This window comes from Lathyrus oleraceus, unplaced genomic scaffold (assembly GCF_024323335.1).
Source record: "Lathyrus oleraceus cultivar Zhongwan6 unplaced genomic scaffold, CAAS_Psat_ZW6_1.0 chrUn0001, whole genome shotgun sequence".
Classification (NCBI taxonomy): domain Eukaryota; kingdom Viridiplantae; phylum Streptophyta; class Magnoliopsida; order Fabales; family Fabaceae; genus Lathyrus; species Lathyrus oleraceus.
This window is the reverse complement of record NW_026112392.1, coordinates 3,031-22,088: the sequence shown is the minus strand read 5'-3', so window position 1 is coordinate 22,088 and position 19,058 is coordinate 3,031. Positions and strand designations below refer to the sequence as shown.

At 32.7% G+C, this 19,058-nt stretch overlaps 2 long non-coding RNA genes across 2 annotated transcripts; both read left to right on the top strand.

The window, feature by feature from the left end:
• The first annotated feature begins 278 nt into the window (after positions 1-278).
• On the top strand, positions 279-982 carry LOC127110519 (uncharacterized). The gene is made up of 2 exons (XR_007797320.1): positions 279-371; positions 688-982. It is a non-coding gene; the product is annotated as an uncharacterized LOC127110519 (long non-coding RNA).
• Positions 983-3,606: 2,624 nt separating this feature from the next.
• On the top strand, positions 3,607-11,930 carry LOC127110514 (uncharacterized). The gene is made up of 2 exons (XR_007797313.1): positions 3,607-3,748; positions 11,726-11,930. It is a non-coding gene; the product is annotated as an uncharacterized LOC127110514 (long non-coding RNA).
• Positions 11,931-19,058: the final 7,128 nt, after the last annotated feature.

Sequence of the window (19,058 nt, the reverse complement as noted above, 5' to 3'; positions counted from 1 at the left end):
TTATATTTTAATCATTAAAATTGACTATAGGTATGAAGTCATTGATGAATAATATCATTTTATTTTCCTTTCAAAATTCAATAGAAAATGTAAATTATTTTCAATATTATCAAATTCATTTTATTGACCACTTTATTTATTTAAATCTATCTTTCTTACTTTAAGATTCCATTAATAAATTTATGTAAAGTTAATAGTCAAATGAGATATTAAAAAACTAATACAGTTTTTAGGCCTATATAATAGAAGTTATGTTAGTCTTACTCGTTACAAAGAAACTAAATATAAATTGAAATCTTACAAAATGGCATGTCACACCAATCAATCTTGTTTTTTGAGTATTTTATGCCTTGTTTTGATGGTTAGTTCGGGTAAGAATGAAATTTTATTTTTATTTTTGAGTTTCAATTTTAAAGAAGAATTTACTAACACCAAATGTTTTTTATTGAAACATATGTTGCATCTTTATATTCAAAAGAAAGTAAAAAAGACTCGTCTAAAAAATTATGTGATTGTTTAACCCTTCTAAGAAGTTGATTTCTTTTTAAACAAGATATGTAGATCAATAACAATTCAATTATGGTTTAATCAATTCTCAATTCGAAAGAACATTAGATTGAGATTTTTAATGTAAATATAATGAAGCAATGTCAGACACAAACTAATTTTAAATTTTGGTTGATTCAGGATTGGTTACCAGTATTTTGGTCCCTCCCGGAGGAGTTTGTATAGGGCCTTGTGTTGCAACGTGCGACCAGGATTGCCGTGGCAAGGGATTTGGAAAAGGGGGACAATGTTATACTCATCTTGAGAAGACAACATGTTGTTGTTTTCACCAATGAATTTTATTGTATGAGTTCAATAAAAATAATAAAACGTGCACTTCAGTTTAGCTCTGGAACTTACTTTTTGTAAGAAATTTGTGTAAATCTTTAAAATACTATAAACACTATTATGAATAAATGAAATTTAAAATGGAATATATATTATTTGCATTGTCTTTTTTTTATAAAATATTACTTAAATATTTTAATTATTTATGTTTTCATGTTGAATAAAATGGATGTTTGAAATTTATCAAAAATATGGTTCCCTTGAAATCACAAAAAATATATTATACATGGATAGTTAGTGAGGATGGATTTAAAGACACAAGATAAAGAATTTATTTGAGTTATGCAAATATTCTAATTTTAAATTCTTAATAATAGGTAATCAAGTGTTTGGTTAAAATTATGATTGATAAAGTATATCTGAAATTGTGTTTCGAAGAAAATCCTTATTCATATCCTACTACTGGTGTTTATTTTAAAAAAAAAACTCTTAGTTTGATGATTAGGTAGATCTTAAAATCAAAGTTTTAACAATCGAAAGGGTCATCAAACCGTGAGGGTATTGAGCAACTCGTTCATTAGTCGAACCACCGGGTCACAGGTCGAACCGCATGACTAAACCGAATAAAATTGGAAAAGTCATTTTAATAATACTGTCTTTATCAAAAAATATAAAGTTATTAAACCGGTCGAACATGTGACTCGGTCTCTAAAAAAATCATGACACCTACAAAACATCAAATTATAACAATTTCACAAGTTCATTATTTAAATTCAAATGCTAAAATTAATCATCACACACAACAAAATAGTACAAAATACAAATACAAATAAATTTTGAACAAAGTCTAATTGGAACATAATCTGGATAAAAAAATAACTGCAATTTCTTATAAATTTAATTCTAGTGTTGGGAAATTGTTTCAAATAATTTTAAAAAAAAGTCTAGTTAGATATATATATATATATATATATATATATATATATATATATATATATATATATATATATATATATATATATATATATATATAATCCAACAATAAGACCAAATTGGTGATCCTTTCAATTTTCTGTTTGACCGGTCAAACTAGGTTAGAGAGGTTGTTGTTAAATGCTTATGCAATGAATAAATATTAATCTAAATCTTGATTAAGATAGATTAATGAATTAATTGAGCGTTATAACTCCGTTTTGGATGCGGACGGATGCATTAGTAAGATTATGAAAAAGGCTATTATTATCATATCATATTATAGTATATTATGTGTCTTACATATTAAATGAATTATATTTATGATGGGTGTTAAACATGGTTGATATGGTTGATTGTGAAATAACATGACTAAAGATAACGTAAAGGACTATTATTATTGTTCCATGTTATAAAATAGTATGTGATTTATAAATGCCATGAATTTTATCATGATGAAAATTAAATATTGTTGTTATGTGGAAGGTGAAATAACATGATTAAAAACCTTACAAAGATGAGTGAGGAAACCTAGAAGAATAATTTGATTAATAACTTAGAAAGATAATCTAGGCTATGGAACATGTGTGATATATGTATGAGAATATGGTATTCATTCGTACGACGCTTATGTGAGGTCGTGGACGAATTGTTACCATGATTGAGAATGAGACGCATTGTATGGAACATGCTATGTTATTATTTGTGTATTGTGGTGAATGAAGTCACCTATGATTGATGAATTTGTTATGGTTCGTGGAACCAATGTTTTGTGGAACCGATCATGTATTCAGAATGTGTGTTTTTATGTGGTGGTACACATCTCTATTGGTATGCTTAGATGAGTAAGCATTGGGATGTGGGACCAATGATTCGAGCCTCAATTGGGTTTGAGCCCCAACCATGGCGGACATGGGGGAAAGGTGGACACCTATGTGGGTTAGAGTCCCATACGGTGAAAGATACCCTAGGTGGGTTAGAGTCCCATACGGGTGATGGTTCTTAAAAGTGGGTTTGAGTCCCATAGGGGAACCTGATATCCACCACGAAAGTCGAATCATACGGACATGCGTGAACCAAGCCTTGGCCTACACGTAGGTCCAGTTGGGGATCGATGTTGCGTGAATCTGAATAATGATCGTGGTTGAGTTGTGAGAACTCAGATGCATGTTGCCATACAATTGCGAGATAGTTTCCCCATCGCTCAGGTCTTCGTTCCCTTGTTGACTTGAGTTGGATATGAGTTGAATATCGATTAGAATACCCTGTAGAGCCGAGTGGACCCATAGGATAGGAGAACTCACTGAGATTATTATCTCATCCCATCATTGTTGTTATTTTTCAGGTATTCTTTACAGGTTGGATCTAAGAGAAACTATTATGGATGTTTCAAGGGATGTTGTTTAGTATGATCTTCTGCTGTGGAGTTGTGTGCAATGAAGATATTGTACATAGTTCTTAGATTTTTATTGTTTAGGCATTATTGTATAACATGTTCCATTAATGTTTTTAGTTTGAACATGTATATATATTAATGCCATTAGGCACTTATGTTGTAACTGTACCAAAATTTAACACTTGTATGATATTATTCTAGATATATATTATACGGGTTGTTACAAATATCATTTAATGTTCCTTTCAAAATTCAATAGAAAATGTAAATTATTTTCAATATTATCAAATTCATTTTATTGACCACTTTATTTATTTAAATCTATCTTTCTTAATTTAAGATTCCATTAATAAATTTATGTAAAGTTAATAGTCAAATGAGATATTAAAAAACTAATACAGTTTTTAGGCCTATATAATAGAAGTTATGTTAGTCTTACTCGTTACAAAGAAACAAAATATAAATTGAAATCTTACAAAATGGCATGTCACACCAATCAATCTTGTTTTTTGAGTGTTTTATGCCTTGTTTTGATGGTTAGTTCGGGTAAGAATGAAATTTTATTTTTATTTTTGAGTTTCGATTTTAAAGTAGAATTTACTAACACCAAATGTTTTTTATTGAAACATATATTGCATCTTTATATTCAAAAGAAAGTAAAAAAGACTCGTCTAAAAAATTATGTGATTGTTTAACCCTTCTAAGAAGTTGATTTCTTTTTAAACAAGATATGTAGATCAATAACAATTCAATTATGGTTTAATCAATTCTCAATTAGAAAGAACATTAGATTGAGATTTTTAATGTAAAAATAATGAAGCAATGTCAGACACAAACTAATTTTAAATTTTGGTTGATTCAGGATTGGTTACCAGTATTTTGGTCCCTCCCGGAGGAGTTTGTATAGGGCCTTGTGTTGCAACGTGCGACCAGGATTGCCGTGGCAAGGGATTTGGAAACGGGGGACAATGTTATACTCATCTTGAGAAGACAACATGTTGTTGTTTTCACCAATGAATTTTATTGTATGAGTTCAATAAAAATAATAAAACGTGCACTTCAGTTTAGCTCTGGAACTTACTTTTTGTAAGAAATTTGTGTAAATCTTTAAATTACTATAAACACTATTATGAATAAATGAAATTTAAAATGGAATATATATTATTTGCATTGTCTCTTTTTATAAAATATTACTTAAATATTTTAATTATTTATGTTTTCATGTTGAATAAAATGGATGTTTTAAATTTATCAAAAATATGGTTCCCTTGAAATCACAAAAAATATATTATACATGGATAGTTAGTGAGGGTGGATTTAAAGACACAAGATAAAGAATTTATTTGAATTATGCAAATATTCTAATTTTAAATTCTTAATAATAGGTAATCAAGTGTTTGGTTAAAATTATGATTGATAAAGTATATCTGAAATTGTGTTTCGAAGAAAATCCTTATTCATATCCTACTACTGGTGTTTATTTTAAAAAAACTCTTAGTTTGATGATTAGGTAGATCTTAAAATCAAAGTTTTAACAATCGAAAGGGTCATCAAACCGTGAGGGTATTGAGCCACTCGTTCGTTAGTCGAACCACCGGGTCACAGGTCGAACCGCATGACTAAACCGAATAAAATTGGAAAAGTCATTTTACCACTAGGTTAGAGAGGTTGTTGTTAAATGCTTATGCAATGAATAAATATTAATCTAAATCTTGATTAAGATAGATTAATGAATTAATTGAGCGTTATAACTCCGTTTTGGATGCGGACGGATGCATTAGTAAGATTATGAAAAAGGCTATTATTATCATATCATATTATAGTATATTATGTGTCTTACATATTAAATGAATTATATTTATGATGGGTGTTAAACATGGTTGATATGGTTGATTGTGAAATAACATGACTAAAGATAACGTAAAGGACTATTATTATTGTTCCATGTTATAAAATAGTATGTGATTTATAAATGCCATGAATTTTATAATGATGAAAATTAAATATTGTTGTTATGTGGAAGGTGAAATAACATGATTAAAAACCTTACAAAGATGAGTGAGGAAACCTAGAAGAATAATTTGATTAATAACTTAGAAAGATAATCTAGGCTATGGAACATGTGTGATATATGTATGAAAATACGGTATTCATTCGTACGACGCATATGTGAGGTCGTGGACGAATTGTTACCATGATTGAGAATGAGACGCATTGTATGGAACATGCTATGTTATTATTTGTGTATTGTGGTGAATGAAGTCACCTATGATTGATGAATTTGTTATGGTTCGTGGAACCAATGTTTTGTGGAACCGATCATGTATTCAGAATGTGTGTTTTTCTGTGGTGGTACACATCTCTATTGGTATGCTTAGATGAGTAAGCATTGGGATGTGGGACCAATGATTCGAGCCTCAATTGGGTTTGAGCCCCAACCATGGCGGACATGGGGGAAAGGTGGACACCTATGTGGGTTAGAGTCCCATACGGTGAAAGATACCCTATGTGGGTTAGAGTCCCAAACGGGTGATGGTTCTTAAAAGTGGGTTTGAGTCCCATAGGGGAACCTGATATCCACCGCGAAAGTCGAATCATACGGACATGCGTGAACCAAGCCTTGGCCTAGACGTAGGTCCGGTTGGGGATCGATGTTGCGTGAATCTGAATAATGATCGTGGTTGAGTTGTGAGAACTCAGATGCATGTTGCCATACAATTGCGAGATAGTTTCCCCATCGCTCAGGTCTTCGTTCCCTTGTTGACTTGAGTTGGATATGAGTTGAATATCGATTAAAATACCCTGTAGAGCCGAGTGGACCCATAGGATAGGAGAACTCACTGAGATTATTATCTCATCCCATCATTGTTGTTATTTTTCAGGTATTCTTTACAAGTTGGATCTAAGAGAAACTATTATGGATGTTTCAAGGGATGCTGTTTAGTATGATCTTCCGCTGTGGAGTTGTGTGCAATGAAGATATTGTACATAGTTCTTAGATTTTTATTGTTTAGGCATTATTGTATAACATGTTCCATTGATGTTTTTAGTTTGGACATGTATATATATTAATGCCATTAGGCACTTATGTTGTGACAGTACCAAAATTTAACACTTGTATGATATTATTCTAGATATATATTATACGGGTTGTTACAGTTGGTATCAGAGCAGGTCGATTCTCGACCTAGCCTTGAAACATCATAAGTAAATCTATTCCTGCCTCATATGCGTGTTTAGCCAACATGATTCTTAATATCACTGTATATAGTATTGGGCCTGATCAAAACCTAATATTATGTGCATGGTAGGTAGGATCATGGTTGAGCGACCACGAGGACTCCGAAGTGTGGGTGGAACTTGTGCTTTGAGAGTAGGCTCAAGCCAAGAGTTAGAAAGTAAGGAGAACCGGATAGCCCAGTTGAAGTTTCAGAGGCGTTGTGATTTGGGTATTATGGAATTGAAGAGTAGTGTATCGTTCAAGCGATTCTGCAGTGTTAACAGAGTTGAGAAATTGGGGAATTCTATCAGATGAGTTTGTCAGAAGTTTGAGGAATGAGTGAATTTGCTAGTGGAATAAGATGCACTCACTAATATGGAATAGTATTGTGAATAATTCCGTATGGTAAAGTAGAAAGGATGGTTATGTTACGCATATGTCATAAGGTTTGGAAGTGAGGTAGTGTATCAGTGTTTCAGTTTCTAAGGCCACTAAAATATTTTGGAAGAACAAGAGTACTTAATGGAATATATGTATTTGGAATGGTACCTTGCAAGTAGTTAAAGACTTGAGAGATAAGGACATTCAATTTTGTTGAGGGCCTAAGGTAGTGGTGAAGTCTAAGGAGAGACTCGAGGACATGGTTGTTTGTTCCAAGTGAAACATGTATGGACCAAATGGAGGTTAGAAGATAAACCAAGTATGTTCAATTTTAGAAGGGAGATCGGATTTGAGATGGCTCGTCAGCGGTTCAGTGTTAGTAAGAGACCATTATGGAATGATGAGTTACCTAAAGATCAATTATAAGAGTTTGTGTTGGGGGCAGATAGCGCACATTATATAGTAATGGAAGCTCAAGTGGGTTTTGGTTGTATGAGAACTGGTTGAGGATAAGAGCAATTAAGTTGGATTTAAGGACTTCTAGTAGAATGGTTTTGTAATTGGAACTGGGAGAATTACCATGGGAAGGCAAGTGAACACCGAGTGTGGAAGTAATGTGGATGTTGCAATACAACTGTTGTAATGGGGTGCATTTTAGATAAAGGCACAATGGGACCATTAAGATTCATTAAGACAAAGTTATGGGCGTGTAGTTGATGATTGTTCACATCGAAGATTTCTAGAGTATGTAGTGTGTAACATCCGAGGTCGGAGAGGCTGAAGAGTGGTTACATGTAACATCCGAGGGCGATGGAGTGGTTGTCGATGCATGATGCATGACAATGAGACACTCCTAGCAACTTCTAGGGGAAAAACTGAATTCACATCGGAATGAGAATGATCCTGAGGTTGTGCAGGTATGAGACTACATGGTTGAAAGAAGGCTTATAAGGATTAATTGGTACTACCTATACCAACAAGATGCATCTTCTTTTCGGTATCCTAACCAATAAGAACTCCATAGTTAAGCGTGCTTGACTTGGATTAGTATTGGGATGGGTGACCTTCTGGGAAGTTTCCTGGAAAGCGTGTGAGTGAGGACAAAACATATTGAAAAAGGGCCGTGTTGATTTGTGGGGTTAGTTGATAATCCTGAAAGCAGTCTGGGTGTTACATAGTGGAATAGAGGAAGTTAAACCTTGGTATCAAGAGAAGTATGTGATAGCAGTATTATGGTCACAAGTAAGTGTAATGGTTTAGAAGAAAATTCTAGTCATAAGTGTGTGGCAATGATAAGGTTCATCTTAAGTGCATTTTATTTGGATTGAAAGAGTAATATTGGCTTATTGGAAGTCTGGTTGTTATTTATCTTCTTGAGAAGTATTTGGTTGGTTGGTTAGTCGCGGAGTATAAACGTTCACACCGTGTTGGAGCTAAGGACGTCCTAAATGTCATAAGTGTACCGTTTTGGATGTACAAATTGAGGATGGAATTGCAAGTCACCACAAGTCAGATTGGTAGTTTTGAGATTGGGATTTCTGAAGGTGTATTGCATATTTGGTCATCTGAGGAGATATCATGGAAGTCAGACGTGTGGGAAAACCAACTTAGTAGACCATACTCAGTTTAAGTAAGTCTGCGAAGTACCACTATTATGATTATGAATAACTATACGGAACAAACTTGGAAGAGACCTACTAAGCGGTGATCTGAAAGAGATTAGCTAGGTATGTGGTATAAATTGATAAGGTGTGAAGTGGTTGGTCATGGTATGAAATTGACTGATTCATTTGGATTCATAGCCTTAGATGTAGACTCCCTGAGAGTGGTAATGGATGTGTACAATGATGCTCTAGACTATTGGAAGGATTTGTGAAGTTTTACTTCCAAGATGGAACGAGAATTAGATTCTTAAAGTTAAACATGTAACTCAGACTGTATGTTAATAAGGGCATGAGCTAAGATTATGGAAGACGGGACAAGACGACTGGGATGAATGATTTTGGATATGAAGTGAAATGTTGTCTCTAGATATGTGTGAAGTATTGTGTGTGACTCTATGAGATGTATGTACACTCATAGTTATGTTCTAGATTGCTTAAGTTCCTTAAAAGTGGTGTTTTGTTGATAATTTAAAGTTCCTTAATGGTGTTATGTTGTTTTGGTCGAGATCATGTGGTGGGAGAAATCTTGAGTGAATCAAAACCCTATAAGAGGATTTGATATGGAATATAGTAACCAGAATCTTGGATGTTTTATGTTTTATGGTTGTAGCAATGTAACTCTTGGATACCTGCCTTCTGAAGAGTGTTGGTCTTATTCTACACTTTTGTGAGTCATCAAGGACGTTATTATACTAATGGAAGTCGGTAAGGTTCTTGTACCATTTTGGACAGTGGGCACTCTGAGGGTAAGTGCGTTTCCTTGAAGATTGTTAGCTAAGCAGTAGTGCCTAGGAATCCCAAGTGTTCCACTATTGGAATCAGAGTATGGAAGGTGACGAGAGAAAGAGCCCAATCAAGTCTATGGGGATCAGGGAGATAGTTACTCGTAAGAATGGAGGTAAGGATGAGAGTAAGAAAAGTAGTCAATATTGTGTGGTTAGTTATAACACTTGGTTAGTTATAAAACTCACTTACTGAGTAATTTCGTGAGTGGTTAACCGCCGATTTAGGTTAACCGGTTAACACTGAAACATAATTTAATCTTCTGTCTGTACAGAATTTATCACCAGTGGGGTTTGAACCCAGGACCTCCTTTGAAACTGTACATGCCTTACCACTAGGCTAGAGAGGTTGTTGTTGAAAGCTTATGCAATGAATAAATATTAATCTAAATCTTGATTAAGATAGATTAATGAATTAATTGAGCGCTATAACTCCGTTTTGGATGCGGACGGATGCATTAGTAAGATAATGAAAAAGGTTATTATTATGATATCATATTATAGTATATTATGTGTCTTACAAATTAAATGAATTATATTTATGATGGGTGTTAAACATGGTTGATATGGTTGATTGTGAAATAACATGACTAAAGATAACGTAAAGGACTATTATTATTGTTCCATGTTATAAAATAGTATGTGATTTATAAATGCCATGAATTTTATCATGATGAAAATTAAATATTGTTGTTATGTGGAAGGTGAAATAACATGATTAAAAACCTTACAAAGATGAGTGAGGAAACCTAGAAGAATAATTTGATTAATAACTTAGAAAGATAATCTAGGCTATGGAACATGTGTGATATATGTATGAGAATATGGTATTCATTCGTACGACGCTTATGTGAGGTCGTGGACGAATTGTTACCATGATTGAGAATGAGACGCATTGTATGGAACATGCTATGTTATTATTTGTGTATTGTGGTGAATGAAGTCACCTATGATTGATGAATTTGTTATGGTTCGTGGAATCAATGTTTTGTGGAACCGATCATGTATTCAGAATGTGTGTTTTTATGTGGTGGTACACATCTCTATTGGTATGCTTAGATGAGTAAGCATTGGGATGTGGGACCAATGATTCGAGCCTCAATTGGGTTTGAGCCCCAACCATGGCGGACATGGGGGAAAGGTGGACACCTATGTGGGTTAGAGTCCCATACGGTGAAAGATACCCTAGGTGGGTTAGAGTCCCATACGGGTGATGGTTCTTAAAAGTGGGTTTGAGTCCCATAGGGGAACCTGATATCCACCACGAAAGTCGAATCATACGGACATGCGTGAACCAAGCCTTGGCCTAGACGTAGGTCCAGTTGGGGATCGATGTTGCGTGAATCTGAATAATGATCGTGGTTGAGTTGTGAGAACTCAGATGCATGTTGCCATACAATTGCGAGATAGTTTCCCCATCACTCAGGTCTTCGTTCCCTTGTTGACTTGAGTTGGATATGAGTTGAATATCGATTAGAATACCCTGTAGAGCCGAGTGGACCCATAGGATAGGAGAACTCACTGAGATTATTATCTCATCCCATCATTGTTGTTATTTTTCAGGTATTCTTTACAGGTTGGATCTAAGAGAAACTATTATGGATGTTTCAAGGGATGCTGTTTAGTATGATCTTCCGCTGTGGAGTTGTGTGCAATGAAGATATTGTACATAGTTCTTAGATTTTTATTGTTTAGGCATTATTGTATAACATGTTCCATTAATGTTTTTAGTTTGAACATGTATATATATTAATGCCATTAGGCACTTATGTTGTAACAGTACCAAAATTTAACACTTGTATGATATTATTCTAGATATATATTATACGGGTTGTTACAAATATCATTTAATGTTCCTTTCAAAATTCAATAGAAAATGTAAATTATTTTCAATATTATCAAATTCATTTTATTGACCACTTTATTTATTTAAATCTATCTTTCTTACTTTAAGATTCCATTAATAAATTTATGTAAAGTTAATAGTCAAATGAGATATTAAAAAACTAATACAGTTTTTAGGCCTATATAATAGAAGTTATGTTAGTCTTACTCGTTACAAAGAAACAAAATATAAATTAACATCTTACAAAATGGCATGTCACACCAATCAATCTTGTTTTTTGAGTGTTTTATGCCTTGTTTTCATGGTTAGTTCGGGTAAGAATGAAATTTTATTTTTATTTTTGAGTTTCAATTTTAAAGTAGAATTTACTAACACCAAATGTTTTTTATTGAAACATATATTGCATCTTTATATTCAAAAGAAAGTAAAAAAGACTCGTCTAAAAAATTATGTGATTGTTTAACCCTTCTAAGAAGTTGATTTCTTTTTAAACAAGATATGTAGATCAATAACAATCCAATTATGGTTTAATCAATTCTCAATTAGAAAGAACATTAGATTGAGATTTTTAATGTAAAAATAATGAAGCAATGTCAGACACAAACTAATTTTAAATTTTGGTTGATTCAGGATTGGTTACCAGTATTTTGGTCCCTCCCGGAGGAGTTTGTATAGGGCCTTGTGTTGCAACGTGTGACCAGGATTGCTTTCGCAAGGGATTTGGAAAAGGGGGACATTGTTTTACTCATCTTGAGAAGGCAACATGTTGTTGTTTTCACCAATGAATTTTATTGTATGAGTTCAATAAAAATAATAAAACGTGCACTTCAGTTTAGCTCTGGAACTTACTTTTGTAAGAAATTTGTGTAAATCTTTAAAATACTATAAACACTATTATGAATAAATGAAATTTAAAATGGAATATATATTATTTGCATTGTCTCTTTTTATAAAATATTACTTAAATATTTTAATTATTTATGTTTTCATGATGAATAAAATGGATGTTTTAAATTTATCAAAAATATGGTTCCCTTGAAATCACAAAAAATATATTATACATGGATAGTTAGTGAGGGTGGATTTAAAGACACAAGATAAAGAATTTATTTGAATTATGCAAATATTCTAATTTTAAATTCTTAATAATAGGTAATCAAGTGTTTGGTTAAAATTATGATTGAGAAAGTATATCTGAAATTGTGTTTCGAAGAAAATCCTTATTCATATCCTACTACTGGTGTTTATTTTAAAAAAACTCTTAGTTTGATGATTAGGTAGATCTTAAAATCAAAGTTTTAACAATCGAAAGGGTCATCAAACCGTGAGGGTATTGAGCCACTCGTTCGTTAGTCGAACCACCGGGTCACAGGTCGAACCGCATGACTAAACCGAATAAAATTGGAAAAGTCATTTTAATAATACTGTCTTTATCAAAAAATATAAAGTTATTAAACCGGTCGAACATGTGACTCGGTCTCTAAAAAAATCATGACACCTACAAAACATCAAATTATAACAATTTCACAAGTTCATTATTTAAATTCAAATGCTAAATATAATCATCACACACAACAAAATAGTACAAAATACAAATACAAATAAATTTTGAACAAAGTCTAATTGGAACATAATCTGGATAAAAAAATAACTGCAATTTCTTATAAATTTAATTCTAGTGTTGGAAAATTGTTTCAAATAATTTTTAAAAAAAATCTAGTTAGATATATATATATATATATATATATATATATATATATATATATATATATATATATATATATATATATATATATATATATATATATAATATATATATATATATATATATATATATATATATATATATATATATATATATATATATATATATATATATATATATATATATATATATATATATTGCAATCTCATTTTGGCTAAAGAAAAAAAAGATAGCATTTAACCGGCTGATTTACTGATTTTGGTCAGTTCTAGTCAGTTTCAACTGTTTTAATAGCTTGCCTGATCCAACAATAAGACCAAATTGGTGATCCTTTCAATTTTCTGTTTGACCGGTCAAGCTAGTTCGATCCTTAAAGCACTATTTCAAATACAAATGAATTATGTCTCTGATGATTTAGTTTATTTTGGAGACCCTAGTAATGAAACAAGAATTGAATTATATGTTTAGAAACAAAAGTATTAGAAAAAGTATAAATAATGTAAGAGAATCTTCAACAAAGATTGATTTACAAGATAAAGACTCAAACCTTTTAAACACTTGCATACGATGAGAAAATAAATAGTCGTTTTATGATAATTACATGTACAAGCACTTTACATTTCTTCACTAGCATGTGAGACTGGTAAATAAAATGATAAAATCATGACCAACTAATTAATTTAGTGTTGAAATGTTTTGTTGTTAAATTCTTAAGAAAATCTTTGTACTTTAGTCACCATAAAAATCAAAATAATAAAACATTGCAAAATTCATGACCAATATGTTACAATTAAAGATAATAATAATATATTTTATAATTTATAGAAACTGTTCAAGTGTTAACAAAATAGTTGTGTTGGGACATTCGTGTAAAGTTTATTCAGTTAATTTTTAAACCAACTCGTAATTTGACGAGGACTAAAATAACTCCTACGTAATTTGACACCATTTTTTTGTCATTCGGTTAAAATTGAGTAGTATTTTTTATAATAAATTTATTAATTTTAATATTATAATAATCTATTCAATTAAACTACATGTTTATAATCATATATTACACATAATTTTAAGTATTTATAAATCTATTTATTATGTTTGAATAATTAAAATTGACTATAGGTATTAAGTCATTGATGAATAATATCATTTTATATTCCTTTCAAAATTCAATAGAAAATGAAGATTATATTTCAATATTATCAAATTCATTTTATTGAACACTTTATTTATTTAAATCTAACCTATCTTTCTTAATTTAAGATCCAATTAATAAATTTATGTAAAGTTAATAGTCAAATGAGATATTAAAAAACTAATACAGTTTTTAGGCCTATATAATAGAAGTTATGTTAGTCTTACTCGTTATAAAGAAATAAAATATAAATCTATTTATTATATTTTAATCATTAAAATTGACTATAGGTATGAAGTCATTGATGAATAATATCTGTCACACCCCAATTTTGACCCTTAATCGCCGATTCAATACATTCATCATAGCTATTGCATTTCTACATAGCATACCATGCATTCCATACCGCATATTGCCTAAAATATCAGTCGAAATAATATTTTCGGATGTACAGACAAACCGGTTGAATTAATCAACGGATGTGCGTCAAATTAGTGGATGAAAAATTTTAAAATCAAGCTTCTAGACATCAATTTTATTAATCTACGTTTCGCGTAGTTTAATCTGGTATGCTCAATTTATTTTTCAGCTAATTTTTCGGCCACTTTTTGATCAGCTCAAGCCTGTTTAACCGGTCAAAATTTATTTCAAAATTAAAAGAAACGCTGTATTTTTCAATAAGTATATTTCGTGCTGATCATTTTAGTACATCCGATTTAATTTTTCGAGCGAATTTTCACCCGACTTTTATTCGTAATCAGTCATTTTTATTTTTGTTTCTTTGTCCAAATATCCAAATTAATTAATTAGATTTTTTCTATTATTTATTTTGAAATTGGATTAGTTTTTTTAATAAGCATATTTTTTTAGCAATAAAATGATATTAATTATTTCAAAAAAAACAATATCAACATTTGCATTGGATCCTATTTTACCAACCATAGTACCACTCCTCTCCTCACATGGTCTCTCAATGGAAAAGGAAAAATAAGTTGGTATTGAAAAAAGATAAAGCAGAAAAAATTCCTTTCCAGCCACCACCATCAGCTTCAAGCCACGCGTCCCAATGGCTCTCTCTGGTAGCTAAAAAAACAAATAAAAAAAAACTCTTCCTCTCTCTAAAAGAGAATGGATTGGAAAAAAATTCCAGATGCTTCTCTCCCATCACCTCTTCATTTTCTTTGGAAAAAGACAAAAAATCTTCCATCATAAATTGTTTCTCACAAACAAACATTGGGGATCTCCTTCTCCTCATAGCTATAACCATCATAAAAATTTCAAACTCAAAAAAACTCTCCCTCACTCTAAACCTGTCCACAACCGAAAACACCACGACACCACCGTGCTCCTCCATTCAAACCGTCACAACCTCCATCTAAAACACATCCCGTCCTCCGTTCATCAATATCATTCGTCGACAACAATATCTTCTTCGTCTCCACACGCACCAAATCTCCTTGCTCCCTCACCGGCGGAACCACCAAGGCCACTGCTGAACATATTCCCGCTGTGACACAAAACCGTATCACAACTCAGATCCATCGTGTAACTTTTTCTTCTTCTTTTCTTTCAAATTATTTTATTTATTTTTAAACTTTTGGATATTAATAGTTTTAATTGTCTACTGTTTTCTTTTTGAAAAAGGTATATACATTTTTCTTCAATTACAAAGTGGTTGTGTAGTGCTTTTGGTATTATATATACACATCATATACTATGCTAGTATAAAGTAGAAGTTTCATATAGAATAAACTAGTCACTTTTTTTTTTCTTTCAAAATTTGGAACTTAATCATATGATAGTAATATAATTGTATTTTATTCTCATATGCACATCATATACAAGTTTCATTTCGTTTCAGTTTTGGTGTTGAGTTTGTGTACTTGTAAATTATGTATTACATTTAAATATTTAAATATTGTAATGACTATACGATGCTGTAAATAAATGTGTATTGTTATTGTTTAATTCCATTGCATTTTTAATCGAGATTTCAATTGGTGGATTTGGCAATTTCATGCCGTTATGCTGCCTAAATTTCAATAAATTAATAGAATATTTCACCGCGTTTCGGTTCTTGCATACGACATTTCAACTCCGTTGTCGCTATGTACAAACCGGTTTATGAGCACATGGTGGCCGATTCAATTTAATATTTTATATTCAATATTGTCACTTATTTCTTTTAAAGTTAATTAATTAAAGTTTGAATTAAATTAGATAATTTTGTTAACTAATTTTAATTAACTTAGTCATTTGATTATATTAATTTTTAATCAAACAATTTTGATAATTAATTTTAATTACCTTAATTAGACGACTTAATCGAATTTTAATCAATTAATTTTGTTAATTTAATATTAATCAATTTATTTCACTACCATTTCAATTTCCTTAAACTAAACCATTTCAATCTCATCAATTCAAAACACTCTAATATTCAAGTCATTTTCTTAATAAAGTTGGAAGAAAAAGATTACCTGGATGGAATGTCCAGTCGTAATCCCGAATATTAGGCTCAAGCTGTAAGAGCTTGCAAGCCATAAATATTCGTCTTCCCTTCCACACTCAAATATTCAAACCATTTTCTTAATAAAGTTGGAAGAAAAAGATTACCTGGATGGAATGTCCAGTCGTAATCCCGGATATTAGGCTCAAGCTGTAAGAGCTTGCAAGCCATAAATATTCGTCTTCTCTTTAACATTCCAAATATTCAAATCTTTTCCTTAATAAAGTTGGAAGAAAAAGATTACCTGGATGGAATATCCAGTCGTAATCCCGAATATTAGGCTCAAGCTGTAAGAACTTGCAAGCCATAAATATTCGTCTTCCCTCCAAAACATTCGTAATTATTCGAATCATTTTCTTAGCAATATTGGAAAGAAACAGACTGCCTGGGTGGAATGTCCAGACGTAGTCCCGAGTATTAGACCCAATCTGTAAGAGCTTGTAGGTCACAAGTACTCGTCTTTCAAACTTCAAAATACCTAATTCCTACCTTATATTTTTTTTAATAAAGATGGAAATGGAACATGGTGTATATCGTGCACTCCTGAGGCTAGGATTCGAGATGTATATCTCGCTCATCCAAGTTCTCGCCATCACTCAAAATACACCAAACCAATCAATTTCTTTTTCTCGCCGCCGTGCGATTGACTCTTAAACCTTTTCACAAACGAAAGGTGCTTTGTTTCAAAACAATGCAAGGCAATGTTTTTCCACCTGTTTTGGGTAGTCCAACAATGTTTTCGTCGATTTGACACAAAGTAGCTTTCGCTAAAATCGACCAACAAACAAACATTTTTCTACCCAGAACTACGTAAGCCTTGATTTCTCTTTTGAGATACGTAGGAGCAGGATTTGTAAATCTTGTCAGGCCCACTAATAGAAAAACTTAGGTTTAGTCCTTCGTTGAAAATCCAAAAACATTCTCTTCTCATCCTTTCTTTCTTTCCCACCTAATAATTTGAAAAGCCTAATATTTTAACTAACACTAACGCACACAACTGACCTAATGGTTCCCGTTGAGTACAACGGACGTGAGGGGTGCTAATACCTTCCCCTCGCGTAATCGACTCCCGAACCCTGATATTGGTTGCGATGACCATATCTTATCCTTTCTTTTGTCTTGGGTTTTATCGATATTTCCCCTTTCCTTTTTAGGAATAAATAAAGTTCGGTGGCGACTCTGTTCAGTCCATCATTGCGAGTGTGTGATCGCGCTTCGCTTTGAAGTCGTATCCCCATTTTTCGAGTTGCGACAGATGGCGACTCTGCTGGGGATTACAAATCCCTAAGTGAGTTAAGCCTAGTTAGGTCGTTTGTGTGCCTTTGTTTGTTTACCTATGTGGCTTTTCTTTATTGGTTTTACTATCTTTATTGTCATATTGATATGAATCTGTTGTATTGGTTCGATTATGGTTTGATACTTGGATACTCTGATTGCAAACCTTATGGGAAAGACTTTTACCCGAGTCTCGAGTAAAAACATAAGATATGACGAGGTTGAGTAGTGCAGGTCCGCGAGATGTATTTCTCGTTGGGTCGGTACGAGAACCTTACTTAGAGTAGATTCTTGAGAGGATGTTGTCGCTCGGCAAGTAAGTTGCCGTAAGCTTCGATATTTTCTTTAGGATCCATGACTCTAAGAACCATTTGTAGAACCTTAGTTCTTTGTCCAACTAGGAAAGATGGTTGCGTAGTGTGGGTCTACGAGATGAATTTCTCGTTGGATCGATGCGAGAACCTCACTTAGAGTAGATTCTTTAGATGGAGTTGATGCCCGGCAAGTAAGTTGCCACAGGTAACAAACAGTCTAATGGATCCATGACTCTAGGAACCTTTGTAACCCTAGATCATACCCGGTGAGAACCTATTCTTGGAGAGCAATCTGATTCATCAGTACCTCAGACTTTTGAACCCGTGTAGTGAGAAAAAAAACAAATATGCATGGCTTGCATTGCATTCATTCACATTCCCTTGCATCTGCATCTCATCATAATGCATGTCATTTTCCAGACAAAATACAAAAAAAACTCACCCATCCTTTGTCCGTGATCAGCAAAGTGATTCTCAACACGCGTTTAGAACAAAGAACCATATCTCAGGAGATGATGGACGAGCTAAGGAAAAGCCAAGAAGCACTGAAGGAGGAACTTAATCTTCTGAAGAGTCAAATGAGATGGGTCTTGGAAACCCTGCAAGTCTTGTTGAGAAAAGAGGGTCACCCAATATACACTGCTGCAACAAAGAGAGCTACTACTCCACATCCATCTGGTGTTACCCCAAGTCAAGGGAAATTCCATGTGGAAGCTCCTCGTCTACCGGCATATGGCCTTCCCTCAAGACGTCATCGTCAACATCCTCTGGCTATTCCTCCTCAAAATCACCGAAGCCAGGTTCAAAACAAAATTCAGAATCAGAACAAGAGGAACAAGGTTCACAATGACTCGATTCTAGTGCCATATAGCAAGCTCTACCCACAGCTGATCCAGAATGCTTTGGTGACCCCTCGAGCTCTCACACTTGTGTCACCGTACCTGCCATGGTACAATCCAAATGCAACATGTGAATTCCATAAAGGAGCATTGGGACATGACTTGGATTCTTGCTTAGCGCTGAAAGCC